The sequence below is a fragment of the Columba livia genome, chromosome 2 (genome assembly GCF_036013475.1).
Source record: "Columba livia isolate bColLiv1 breed racing homer chromosome 2, bColLiv1.pat.W.v2, whole genome shotgun sequence".
NCBI classification, from domain to species: domain Eukaryota; kingdom Metazoa; phylum Chordata; class Aves; order Columbiformes; family Columbidae; genus Columba; species Columba livia.
In genome coordinates, this window is record NC_088603.1 from 30,339,403 (window position 1) to 30,352,824 (window position 13,422).

A 13,422-nucleotide genomic window follows, 5' to 3' on the forward strand; every position below is an offset into this window, starting at 1 on the left:
CAATGCACATAAAACACAGGAATATTGATTCCTCAGGCTTTAATCCTAGGTGGGCCAGCAAAGCAATTTATTTTTATGTCTTTTTTCCAAATAAAGTGTTTTATCAGTAGAGTTTTGCTAAGACTGTGAGAATAAATCTTTCCTATGAGGAAACTTAAGTAATAGGATTACAATTTGGACCACATAATCTTATATGATTCTTTTTCTTTAAAAGCCTATTTATGTTAACTAGTTCTAATTGAATGACTATAGGGTGCTCAAAAGCCTGAATCAGGCCAACATGTTAAGTGGGATAGATTTCCCAGGCAACAAATTTAATGATGAGCTTTGAAAGAAAGGCTAAGAGACAACCAATAACCCCCTAGGGATATGTATTTAAGCTTAATGGATTTGACCAAAGCAGATTTTCCTAGTATTAATATTTATAGTTGCACTTCACTAGGTGGCTAAGGAAACATATGTTTAACTGCAGAAAACAAAGAACTCATGTAGTCTTTTTTATCAAGCTATTCATGACAGCAGTTTCAGACCTCTCATACTAATGTACCTTTTTAACATTTTTATTGGGAATTCCACTGTGTTGTTTTAAAGCTTTGAGAGAGTAACTTAATCTTACTGAGTTTGGAGTGGTGTACCTGGACATGTGGTCAGTCTGGTGTATGCAGAAAAAAAAATATTGTCAGTTGTTTCTCTTGATGGTGGTGACAGGCACTGCATAATGATTCTGTGTTTCTTTCCACCACATACTCTTTCAAAAATGCCTGAGATCTTCTAGGAGGTTTCATTAGTTTTGCTTTGAAAGGCACTTTCCTGACAGACACCCTTGAGTGTAGAGAATACCTTAGACTCACTCGGCACTTCGAATAATCTGTCCTTCATTGTTCTGTTTTCCTTCCCAAAGAAAACTTTAGTACTGATTGTCATGTCCATCTGCTGAAGTGTTATAATATCTTTGCATGTACTGTCTGAAAATTGGATCCTGTGAAGTACCAGTAAGAAGGCACTGAGAATCCTGTCTGTCAGGTATGCTAGATATTTTTGCTGAAAATGAAGTATAGAATATGTCGTAATATTCTACAGAAACAAGAAGGAAGCAATAAGGTTCATAAACAGTAATTTGTGTCCCAGTGGTTGCATTTACACCTCTGCAAGTGTAACACTGTGAAAGTCCATAGGTAAAGTTCTGAAATTTTCAATTGTGCCTTATCTTTCGGTCACTTCTTGGGCATTATAAGAGTGGCTTGATTGGTACAGTGTGAGAGAGATGCCAGAGCTGTCCAGGTCTTAGAGATCCCAGGGCATACCATTGACAATAGGCAATCTAGGTGAAATGGCACTCTGGAGCACCCCAATTTGAATCAACTTTGATTGCCAACATATATCCTTCAAGATACTACTACAAAGACATAGTCTGACCCCCATGCCCACATATCATGCCACATTGTCTTCAGGAGCAAAATCCCTTTTCTACGAGTTTTCATTCACTTGGTTGCCCCATCAGTGCCAGAATGCCAGATAAGACACAGTGCTTGTGAACCATAGAGGAATCTTGTAGGATTGTCTCACTGGGACTGAGCAGTATGTCAGCGTGGACTTACTGTTTGCTTGCCTCATGTTTAACAACACAACTGCCGTTTAAGCACAAGACAGAATGACAGTTTGATTCTCCTTGCATTCTTTGCTTCTGTTTTAAAGCCTTGGGCCTAAGATCCAGCATTGTGAGACCTAATGTTGGGAAAGAAAAAACTGACTCATATTGAAATAAGTACCCTTCCCAGCTTCATTGGTGCAAGAGGACAGGTTAAATTTCCTAGTATTTTCTTGACCACCATGTTAGATTAAGAGTGCAGAGATTGTAAGAGAAGTAAACACTGTGAAAATGTGTAAGTTTGCAAACATCTGTTCTAGTTCAATGATTTGGTCAAAGCATTCATGAGGAATATTTTGTATTGACCCAAGTAAGGGTTTTAGGGTTTGCTAGAAATTACAAAGATGAGGTTTGATGCCATATGTCTTGCCTCCTGTGTTGGCAACAAGGGGGCAGATTTATTCAACAGCTGAACACCATCAACCCCCTTTTTTCTCCTAGAATGTATAAAACTTCAGTGACCCTCCAGGTCACTGTTTAGTGAGGCCTATGGGTTCCTATGGAGTGGGCACCTGAGAGCTCTCTTATGTCAAAATTCAAAGTAATGATGGAGGAAGGTCTGGGGTGTGCCAGAATTGGAGTCAAAAAGAGAAAACATATTGTTCTGTGCATACAGACCAAATCTGCAAAAGCAAGTGTCCCCCATGCCAACATGTGCCGCCTGTCAGCTCCAGGGACACAGAGATTCTGGAAGCAGACACGTAGACAAAGGGAACAAGGTTGCTTTTGCCCAAGTTCCTTCTGTTTTGTTTTGTTTTTAATCCCACTGTCTAGTGCTATTAGGAAAGAATGAAACAAAGTCCTTTTGTGGTTAATCCCTGAACACACAATGCTGGCAAACCATGGGAGCTACAGTGATAATTAAACAGGCTTTGACAAAGGCATTGGAAGTGTTTGTAGATAACTGGTGTGTCCAAAAATCTTCTGTGCAGACTGCAGTTGGCCCTGGCTAAATCCTTCTGCACAATCATATATCAAATGCCTGTCAATGACGCTTAGGTGTGGACACAAACAGTTCAAGACAGGTCGTTGGGACTTCGGACAGCTGCTAAAATATGGGAGATGTATAAAGAGTTGTCAGAAGAATTAGATCAAACATTCAAGACTTTTTAGTGAAAGAAAAAACATGACAGTTAAATTTTTAAGACATGATCTTTTACCATTCACTCGTTGTACTTCAGATTTACTGTTTGCCCATTAAAAAAAACCTACTATAGTACTACTAGTAATGGATCTCAACAGTGCTCTCTTTAAAATAAAACAAACAAACAACCCTCTTTTAAAATAATTTCATGCTCTTCTTTACATGTAATTTTAGTATTATTATCTTTATTGCTATTTGTTGCTCTACTATACAATTACATTAACTTACTGTTCTGACAGCAATGAATTGGCTCTGTTTTTCAGATTTAGACTAGCCTACTCTTCAAAAGGTGCAAAAATTCAAAGAATTCTTACAGGAAAAGGAACCTTTTACTGTTTTGGCAGTCATGGTTTTATTGGCATTTCTGACTTAACATTTTTCAACTCGCTTCATCCTGCTTTGTTCAAACCAGAGGAGATCTTGAGAGGTAATATCCTGCTGCTGCTTTGTTTAAACTTGTTCCATGTTCCCTTCTGAATGTTGATCTGTTTTGTGTTGATCTATACCGGGATAACAGATTATAATACACTGACTTCTGGTGAATGCTTCCTATTCTCTGCCCCTCTCTTAAGACTTTTCCACTTGGCTATCATGGAGCCTGGAGGCAAAAATCTAATACCTTGGATTAAAACTTTGCACTGAACATATTTTCATTTTTTCTTACCATAAACAAATGCAAGATACTACAGAAGAATGTGTAGAACCTGTACTTCCTTCAGTTATTACATTACCATAGAGAAAATCCTCTGCTTGTTTTCTCTTCTACTGCCACTATGCTGTATCGAAAAGACAAAGCTAGTGTGGCATTGAGTGTGAGTTCACACGGAACTCATCACGTATATGTTTAGTATGATGGACGTCTTCCTCCAAAGTCAGCTATTCTGCTAGGACTTGCTTTTTGTCGTATTTGATTCCTGTGCACCATCAAAGAATGCATTCCATCTGAAAGAAGGCCAGAAGTGTTATTGGCAGACATAAAAAGAAAAAAATAATCCTTATGAAGTCCACTCTTCATTTTCATGTATTACTTCTCAGGAGGTATTGCTATGGGCTCAATATCCTGTACTAGTACAGGTTTACACTAGCAGTAGAATAGAGAATGTAGAAAGTACAAACAGTTTTGAGTCAGTATAGAGTCTAGGTATGGAACCTTTATAAGCTTTTTTTTAAAAGCTGACTGAAAACAAGAGATCAGAATCTGTTTTTATTAATAGTGGTTTTTACGTATTAGCATAAAAAATATTGGATTTAAACCTGGGAGTACATAATTGAGTTTTCTTCATTTGTTCCTTTTAGATGCCACCTGATTTTAACTGACAAGAACCAATAGCAAGAGCAAAATTACCAGAAGCTGTCAGTATTTTTTAATTTTTATTCTGAATAGTATTTTTTAGTACCTGTGTTTTTCTGAGATTTATGATGTAAAATGGTTTTCCCTTTTAAACATCTCTATTTTTTAATATCTGTACATTTAAAATGCATCCAGACATTGTTCAATACTCACTGATATTTCTAGACTGCAGAATACAACAACTTTATAATAATTCAGGAACTTCATTGCAGTAGAACTGCACAGATACAGACATAATAGTCATAGAACAGATTAGAATTGACTGCTTTATTCACCTTATATCAACATTCTTTCATGGCTTAAAATAATGAATTTTGTTTTCTGTTGCTTGGATTTGTGCTCTAACCCTCTTCCATACATTTAAACCTAATATTCCAATAGTAGGCTTACAATTCAATAGAATTCAATACAGTAGTATTTCTATATTATTTACTATTGTTGCTGTTTTTAAGAAGAGCTGGTAAAGCTAGTTACAAGAGATGCAATTTTCATTGGCAAATTGCTACGTATTTTTAATTTACTGATTTTATTAATAAAGATCCTTCCTGATTCACACACAGTGTTCAAGCACTAAAAGAGCTCATCCTCATTTCTGTGTACTACGTATTTCCTATTAAGCATGACAGTAGTGATATTTATAAGAGGCTGAAGTGTGCACTACTAGAGTTTTTTGATATTTCACACAAGCTAGCATTTGACTAGCCTTTTATGCAGGTACTTTGTGATTATTTTCAAGGTATAATGGTTTTATAAAACCACTGTATTTTAGGTAATATTATAACAGTGGTGACATTTGCGTTAAGGTAACTTTGGATGCAGCAAGTTAAAATTACTATTTTCCCTTTATAGTCTATGGAGAGAAAAAAATTTCTTTAATGAGCTGTTGAGCATAGATTTAAACTGTCCTCTCTGTCCTCTGTTGAAGTCTCTCTCTTTCCGCTGTCAACGGGGGAGCTTTGGGAGGAGGAGGAAGGCCTGATGTTAGTTTTCGTGACTGCTTCTCCAGGCATCAAATTTATAACTTTGCAAAGTAAGCACAGGATTTCTTGAAGCCTCTGAAAATTCCTCACACTTACAGCAGGAGAGAATTTGACCAAGTATCTGAGAAACACAAGGCATTAGAGCTGGCAAATGGAGCTCTGCTGACTGGCATGCTTATTTAAGACAATGGCATGAGGGGCTGTGTAGGCTCCCCTGCATTTCCCAGATAACATGCCTGAGATCTGGTCTGTAAGGACCATCTGCAAACTTACAACATGGTTTTTTATGCTGACTGACCTTGAACTTCCTCTGTAGCACTAACTCAGGCATTGCTTGGCCGTGGCTGTAGTTCTACGTTTAAAGTGAAAACACTAAAACTACTACATTTTTCCCAGGAAAGGGACATATGACCAATTTTGACCGTCTAAGAAGGAAGGCATGGGAATAACATAGAGACTGGTGTTCTCTGGGATGTATATCAGCTGTGGCTACTCTACTTGTACAACATTTCTGTGCAGACAGAGAGCTCAGCTTGTAGCTGATGTATTGTGCCCTCTTGATTGTCACCTTCTAAAGTTCTGGCACTAAATAGTGAGTGCTGCTTCGCATGTATATCTGCACCGTGGAAAGAAATATATACAGGATTGATATGCCTTTACTATTCCTGAAAACAGATGTTGGGCAGCAATCTTAAAGACACCCAATATAAACTGTCTTATTTGGGAAGGGAATTAAGGCTTAGTAGCTTATGTACCAGACTAATGAGCATGACACTTCTCTAGCTGTGGATTTAGTGGCTTCAATTTGTACTATATCAGGATCTTCTCATTATATTGTCCATTGTGGCCTTCACAAATGTTTTTTGTGTGTATACAGCACTTGTTAACATCAGGAAATTAATAATGCTACACTGATTTTAGAATACTTTGCAGCAGACCACAGATTAAAAGAAAAAATCTGGGCTAGGGGAAACACTTTGGTCCAAACACATTCTCGAAGCTTGGCCATGGTGAAACTATGGAAAGTTCTACAGTTACATCCATAGGACAACCTAATGGAATTTCATCTGTGTAAATCAGTCTGCCCAAAATATCAGCTTCAGGATTGGGCTCTAGGTTATTCAGCTGTTTTGGGGTTTAGACACATTGGAGATAATGTGAACCCTAAAACTGGGAAATGTGATTTAAAAATAACAATTACCAAATGGATATTAGAGTATATATTATGTTTGAAACTCCTGATGTATTTTATAAATATAAACTTTCTTCAAAACATCTTATTTTAATAAACAAAATCATTAGTAAGTGCATCTTGTGAAAAAGTATTCACTCAAGCTATCTTGCGAATGCTATCCTCAAGCATATTATTTGATGGAGATCATAATCTAGATTTCTTATCTGCAGAATTCCTATTTATCTTTTGAAGCAGTCTCCCTTTTTATATTCTAGGAATACTTTGTGTGGCGTTTGTTGCTGATGAAAACCATGATAGAAAGATTTATGTGAGTGTGAGCTCCTCAAAAATTAGGTATGCTCCATATCATCTCTTTTACTTGACAGACTCTGATTCACAGGAAGACAAATCCCTCGATTTTTCCTGTTTGATTTCTGATGAGCAGTGTTGATGAAGCCCCATAATCCTGAAGCTGCAGCTGGCACAGAAAATCAGGTACTCAGGTAATATTAAGGTCTCTGCATAACATTATCTTGTTTAGAGTATTACCTTTTCAGCCAGGGAGGGAACATATGTTGCCAACAATACATTCTACCAGAGTGTGGGGGCAGTAAGCATACAGGTCCTTCTTCTGCGATGATCTCTACATAAGTAGATGACACTGCAGAGTGCCAGTGACTTATTAAGGCTTTCTGTGCCAGGAATCTACATGTGTGAGCTTATTGCAGGAATGGAGACATAGGCTGACGGAGCTCCATGTTCATGTCAGAATGAGACCAATAAGCCTTATGACCCTCACATATAAAACTTTGCTGTTAAGTCAAAGTAACTTAAGTCTATTCCTCATCACTGACTTTTACATTTTCTTCATTAGATTTCTGTCTTACCATGATACTTGCAACTGCTAGTTTCATATAGTTGTGTTTCTTTTACTACTAGTACTACTTTGTCATTTGAAGTACTAAATTTTGACTTCTCCGTCTCTGCCAGGAGCTTTGTCCCTTGGGAAATACTTGACAAATGCAAATGAGCTACCAGATCTATCATCTTTTATAACAGAAGTACATTGTGCACTTGTGAACAGGGCATCAGAGAGCTGTGACAATGCTGTTATTTAACTATTAGAGGTATTAGAAACTAACTGAAATTTTTTATTGATTTTCTACTCTTCTGCACATATAGAAGCAGAGTGAAAAATAAGTTCTTGATATTCATAAACACCTGTGTTTTTTAACATTGATACTTGCAGAGATTACTTTGATATCAGCCTAATACATTTTTCAGACACAAGTATAGACCATTGTAGATTTTATTAGAAAATTTTCAAAAATGTAATTGCAAGCAGAATGGTTAATGATTGCTCTCCATTATCAGAAGCTTTGAAGACTGTGCATCTCCTTTAACAGCATATCAGCCATTAAAAAAAAAAACCCATAGTATGATAAAGACATAGTTTTATGTGGCTTCACTCTCTGCAACTTGCTTTATATGGAGGATCAGAACTTCTGATCCCTGAAGGAATCTTTTCACATTAGGAACTTCTTTTTCCTTGAAATGTGTTTTGAGTTAGTTTTACTTTCACAGGTGTTTAATTATTTTAACAAGTGTAATGATGAATCAACGCACCACAAGTGCAGGTCACTGGCATATAATGGGAACAAAGAATTGATTATTGGATCTTTAATTAAAAGAAGAAGAAAAGAAGCTTAATATATACAGAGAAAAAAAACCCCAAACAACATAGCAATGTGTTCACAATTTGTGCTAAAATACTTTTTAGGATCTTTATCCAGAAACAGCTTTAGGGCTTTTAACTAATTAAAGGGATCACTGAAATATAGAATTCCTGTTATGTTAATTGTTAATTATGCACCAAGTTGACTGAGAAAGAATGAAATAAACCAATAAAACAACCCACATAAGCTTTTTGCAATTGTGTGATTGTCCTGCGAGACTGCAAAATAGCTCAACCACCTTTAATACCTAAATTTGAGATCAGTAATTTTCAGCCCCCTATTTCAAAAGAAATGGTTACATATACATATATAAAGGCAAAAATTTCAGTGAAGCAACCATCCAGCCATGTGCAGAGAGACACCTATGTGATTGCTTGTTGTGACTCCGGGCTGCATTCTGCCCCTTAGATAACTTACAGAGAAAGTTTATGTTCTACCAGTCTGTGTTTGTGGTTATGTCACCCTCTGATGGTCATGTCTTCAGAGAAGCTTAAATGCTGCATTAAATTAAGTGTTTAAAAAAAGCATTTTTACTAGTTCTGCAGTATCACTTCCCTGTGAGTGTGCATGAACTATCTAATGTTCACGGCTGCTGTCTGCAGCATGTCAAGTTGCATTGGGAGTGCTATGGAATAGTCTCTGGAGGAGAATATTTCTAACTATATTTGCAAACCTTTGAAGTGTCTGCCTAAGGCAATAGCGTATTGGAGTGTGTGACTGAAGATAAGTATAACACACAGAGGGGAGAGGTCAAAGTGCCAGGCTGCACCAAGGAAATGTGTCCTACCAGATGAACTGTCCCACAGCACCAGTGTTGCATCGCAGCTTCTCCCTCACTCTCTGGCGTACAGCCACCCACCAGTCTGACCACCTGGGGATGGTATGTGCAATGACAGAAAAAAAGAAAGTTCCAGGGACTGATTTGCTGTTGGGGCCATGGGAAATAGGAGTTAAGATTCTGTGCTTTAACCCCATAATCTGTGTGTGAGATTTGAGGCAGGAGGGCTTACTATCTCAGAGTCACAGAGCAGCTTGCCCCCCACCCAGTTGCCCTCATGTCATGTGTTAGTTTATAATGATGGCTGGTGAATACTAGAAATTGTACAGTCAGCACTCATGCAATGCAAGTACACAAATGCCTGCCTTTTTCATGTTTCCTGCAACTCCATGTGTGAGTTTCTTTGCAAAACCTCTACAGAGAAACCTCTTTCAAACTAGCGTAGACCATCTCTATCACTTTTTCATCTTTAAATCTGTGGAGGTCCCTTCCTACAGCCGTGAGCTTGGTCCTAACTGAGATACAGAGGAGAGAACCTACTTCAAAAATCTTATTTTCTTCTATAGAGAAGTCCATATCCTTTGAAATGTGGAGATCAGTGGCCTTCTGATTCAGGGCATTTTCTGACAGTAGTAGCTTGATCCTTAATGACTTTGAACAAGGAGACCCCAGCTGTGAATGTTTGACTACCCAGAAGAAAGAGCTACTGAACTCAGCATTGTCAGAATCAGGCCCTAGATAATTGGCGAGTAGCCTGAAGGTTGGTGCCACATTTTGATATTGTTGTACCTTTCCTGCTGATTTCCTTGACCTCATTACTCTCTTTCTGTAGAATCACCAAATGTGCAATTTGGCTCATTCAGTTATAAAGCATAATGGGAACTAATGATAGAATGGTCCCTTTTTCTTCTTCTGTAAAAAAAGAACAAGCAGCTGGAAAGTAGGTAAATGCTCCTCAGGGTGTCTGCAATCACACAGCTGAGAAGCACTGATGGCCTTCATGTCACTCCAACTGTCACAGCTGTGTGATCCCCTAATGAAAAAAACAAATGCTCTCTTCTTCCACTGTTGCCCTCTGGAATAAGAGAAGAATATTTGAGATAGTGTTAAAATGACTACTGCACCTTTAAAGCTTTTGTTATGCTGAAAGACATTGAGTGTTCACAATTTCAAAGTGCTTTTTGAGTGTCTAACCAGTGAAACAGAGATTTTTAATTCTACATTTAGAACTCAAATCCTACCCAAGCAATTAAATACTTTTTACAGCTTTCCTGAAATGGTTACAGTCTGTGTGATGGGGAGACAGGCAGCAGGAAAATATTTTGGGGAATTTTGCTGTTACAGCTCTGCCTGTTTTGTAGTCTTTTTGCTTTATTGCACAGACAATTCTCCAAGGTCTAATAAGAGAAGATTAATTTTTTTGGTATTTGATTTAGCTTTTGCACAGGATGAATTCTAAACACCTTTTGAGAATGCTGTGGCTTTGAGTTCCCTTGATTCCCAATAGATGGCACTAGGGATTGGTGCCACTTGGCAATACTGGGAAGATCAGAAAAATGTGGTGAGGGAATTATATCTATCTGGGCAACTTTCACATATTTATGACTCCTGGACAGGCCGCTATTGCTGCTTTCTGGTTTGCTTTCAGGACATCAGAAAGGGTCAACTACTAAAAAGCACTGCAGCAAAAACCTCAGCCTCAGAAACCTCTGAGTGTAGAAACCATCAGCAGTGCTTCAGTGGGTCATCTGGCTTGCCCTGTGCCAGAACACTCGTGAGGTCATACCTCGATCAGGAAAACTGTTGTCAAATACGCTTATATTTCAAACTAAGCTAGAATTTTCAGCGCTAAAAACTAATCACTTCCACTCTGTCTATTCACTTCTGTTATGTGAATCCACTGTGCTGCAAGACCTGTCTTTAAACTTGCTAACTTAGACTGCAGATGCCTCAGCAAAGGAGTTAATGCAAGCTGCAGAGCATACTTGAGTAGCAGAGTGTGGTTGTCTGAGGAGACAGGAGGAGCAGAACATGGGGTTATGTCAGCTGCACTGTAAGAATGAGCAAAGCACACACACGCACACAAAGAACCAGGGAGTTCAGTGTCCATCACAGCCAGTGGCCAAAAAGTGATTTCTAGGGATAAACATAGGAGAAGTTAGACAAAAAGGTAGTGGGGTTTTCTTTGTTTGTTTTCCAAGGGGAAGAGCTCTAATATGCTTGGTTAGTTCTCATACTCATGCCATTTCATACTTTTCATAAGGCTCATTGCCTTTTGTGAAACATTTTGAGATGGAGATCAGACCTGCATTTTCCAAGGTACTCTTATATCACACATTTTTTACTATGGCACAATGTTTTGTTTTGTTATCTATTCCTTTCCTAATGATTTACTTTGTTTGATTTTGTTGTGAGTCCACTTTTGATCATTTGGCTGCCAGTCTTAACCTGATGTTGCTGTGGCACTACTAGCCTTCTGTATTGCTAATTTCTTTATGTGTAATAGTTATAATTCACCACTTCAATTTCTGTTTAGACCAAAAACTTCTGATTTATATTAGTAGGCAAGGCAAGCACATGCTTCTTATTTCAAAGGCTAAAATGGCTTGTCCATACCTTCATGTAATGGTTAATTCCAGGGACTAATTCAGGACTTAGTGTGAGTCTACAGCAGCAGCTGAACTGCAAGCCTTTAGAAATGGCAGAGAGTGGATTCCAGACTTTCAGGATGAGTTATATGAGTAGGGGTAATTCTCTCTACAGACTTTTTTTTGTGTATTATTTGCAAATCTTGCAAAATATTTCCTGAAGTGTTCTTAAAGCTGCTTTGCAGCAGAATACAGTATCTTTGTGTCACTAGGTTGTTTTTTTTTTTGAAAGAATTATCTATTTCAAATTTTAATCTATGTATGTATGTCTCAAATGCAAATAGTTTGAGATGTAGATTTCAAGCACTACGTATTTCTTAAAATGCAGTTCAATTACCCTGTTAGTATTGATAAGCAGCACAGTTTGAAGCAGTAAAACTCCACACTGTTGCTAGGTTTCATAGTATAAGAAGATTTTATTATTAAATTTTTACTCTGTCTTTGTAAAGCTGGGATGATTTCTAGCTCTTCACAACCTGGGAGCAGATAGCAGCATTTTTGAAGGTAAATAAAATACAGTTTCTTAGCCTCACCAACTGTCACTGAATACACAACTATATAAAAACCTTTTCCTGAACCATTTGTGCTACATAGCTTTTCAAATTCAGGAGATAACTGCCATCTTATGGGTGCCTTTACACAGGATTACTAAAGACAGTACTTTCTTGCACCAGTTGGTTGTTCTTAATTTTTTTACCACTTCTTCCATTTTCCTTGTCTTTTGCATTAGAGAAAAGTGATGCTATTCTAAGTATAACCGTATATGATTGACTTATTCCACAGCAGACATCTCACTAATAGAACAAATCTAATAAGACTGGTTCACCGACGTTGGCCGGAGGCTTGAAAGGCAAAGCCTTACACACCATTGATTGCCCTTTAGAAAACAGGCTATTTTCTGCTCTGGATCAAAGACAAGGATGAATGTCCAGATCTTAGGGCTCTGATTTAAAGGAGGGCGATCTCAAGAGGCTGTATTTAACACTCTGCTTTTGTTCTGTTTTTAATATTTTGATTAATAGAGATGACTGACCAAGGAAACAGGTGAGCTAAGTGCATTTCCTGATGGTTTTTCATAGTTTGGTTAGCCTGACCTGTTAATGTTTCTTTCATCCTTTTTACTGTGGTTTAAGCTTAACAAATTGGTCACCAGCAACAGTATTGGTCACCAGCAACATCTAGGAGCTTTTAAGATTTTTCGTTATTTGTACTTCACCCTTTATAACAATCAGGAGAGGGATGACAGCTGGCTCTTCTATGTATCTGTGAAGAAGCATAGAGGCAGTAAAATAATACAAAGATACATTTTTACGATAACAAAAATCTAGATTTGAGTTGTGAAATTACAGAAAACTCTTAACACCCAACAAAGTGCTTTTCTAGCACTATCAATTGCAAGCAAAGTGTAATATCATTCTCTGTTTCTTTAATGAAAAGTGTGATACCAGCTTATTGAAGTGAACCCTTGCAGGTCTTCAGTTAGTCTTTAAATAGAGCAAAGTGAGTCAGACTCAAATGATTATGTTTGTAACTAAGAGATTTGATTACTCAGAGGTCTCTAGCTTTTAACACAATACCATAATTTTGAACCTCCACTTTCAGCAATCACTATAAATATTGCTTCGTAGTTGAGTCTTCTAAAAGTCTTGTCAGGAAACAATTACAAAAGAACAGCTTCAGACTTGGCATAGTTAGATGAAGTCAGTGGAATTATACCAATGATGCATTTGGCTCAAGATTACACTGAAGTCTAAATAAAAATATTAAATGAGCAACTGTTTCTAATTATCTAGCAAAAATAAAATAAGGTGTGGACATTTCTAGAAACTATTAAGGCCTTATGACTACATTAGAAACCCAGAAAACACCAGTTGAAATAGGGTAAATATTCCAGTTGGCACAGTTTTCCCCCCACCATTCCTTGCACTGTACAGATTTCCACGCCTCTGGTTCTTAGGATAGG

The 13,422-nt window shown here is 37.6% G+C and overlaps 1 long non-coding RNA gene across 1 annotated transcript in view; it reads left to right on the forward strand.

The window, feature by feature from the left end:
• Positions 1 to 898: 898 nt before the first annotated feature.
• LOC110366050 (uncharacterized) overlaps positions 899 to 13,422 on the forward strand; it is a 173,173-nt gene continuing 160,649 nt past the window's right edge. Inside the window, exons 1-3 of the long non-coding RNA XR_002426063.2 lie at positions 899 to 1,023; positions 3,056 to 3,219; positions 6,684 to 6,792. This is a non-coding gene — a long non-coding RNA (uncharacterized LOC110366050). The remainder of the gene's footprint in view (positions 1,024 to 3,055; positions 3,220 to 6,683; positions 6,793 to 13,422) is intronic.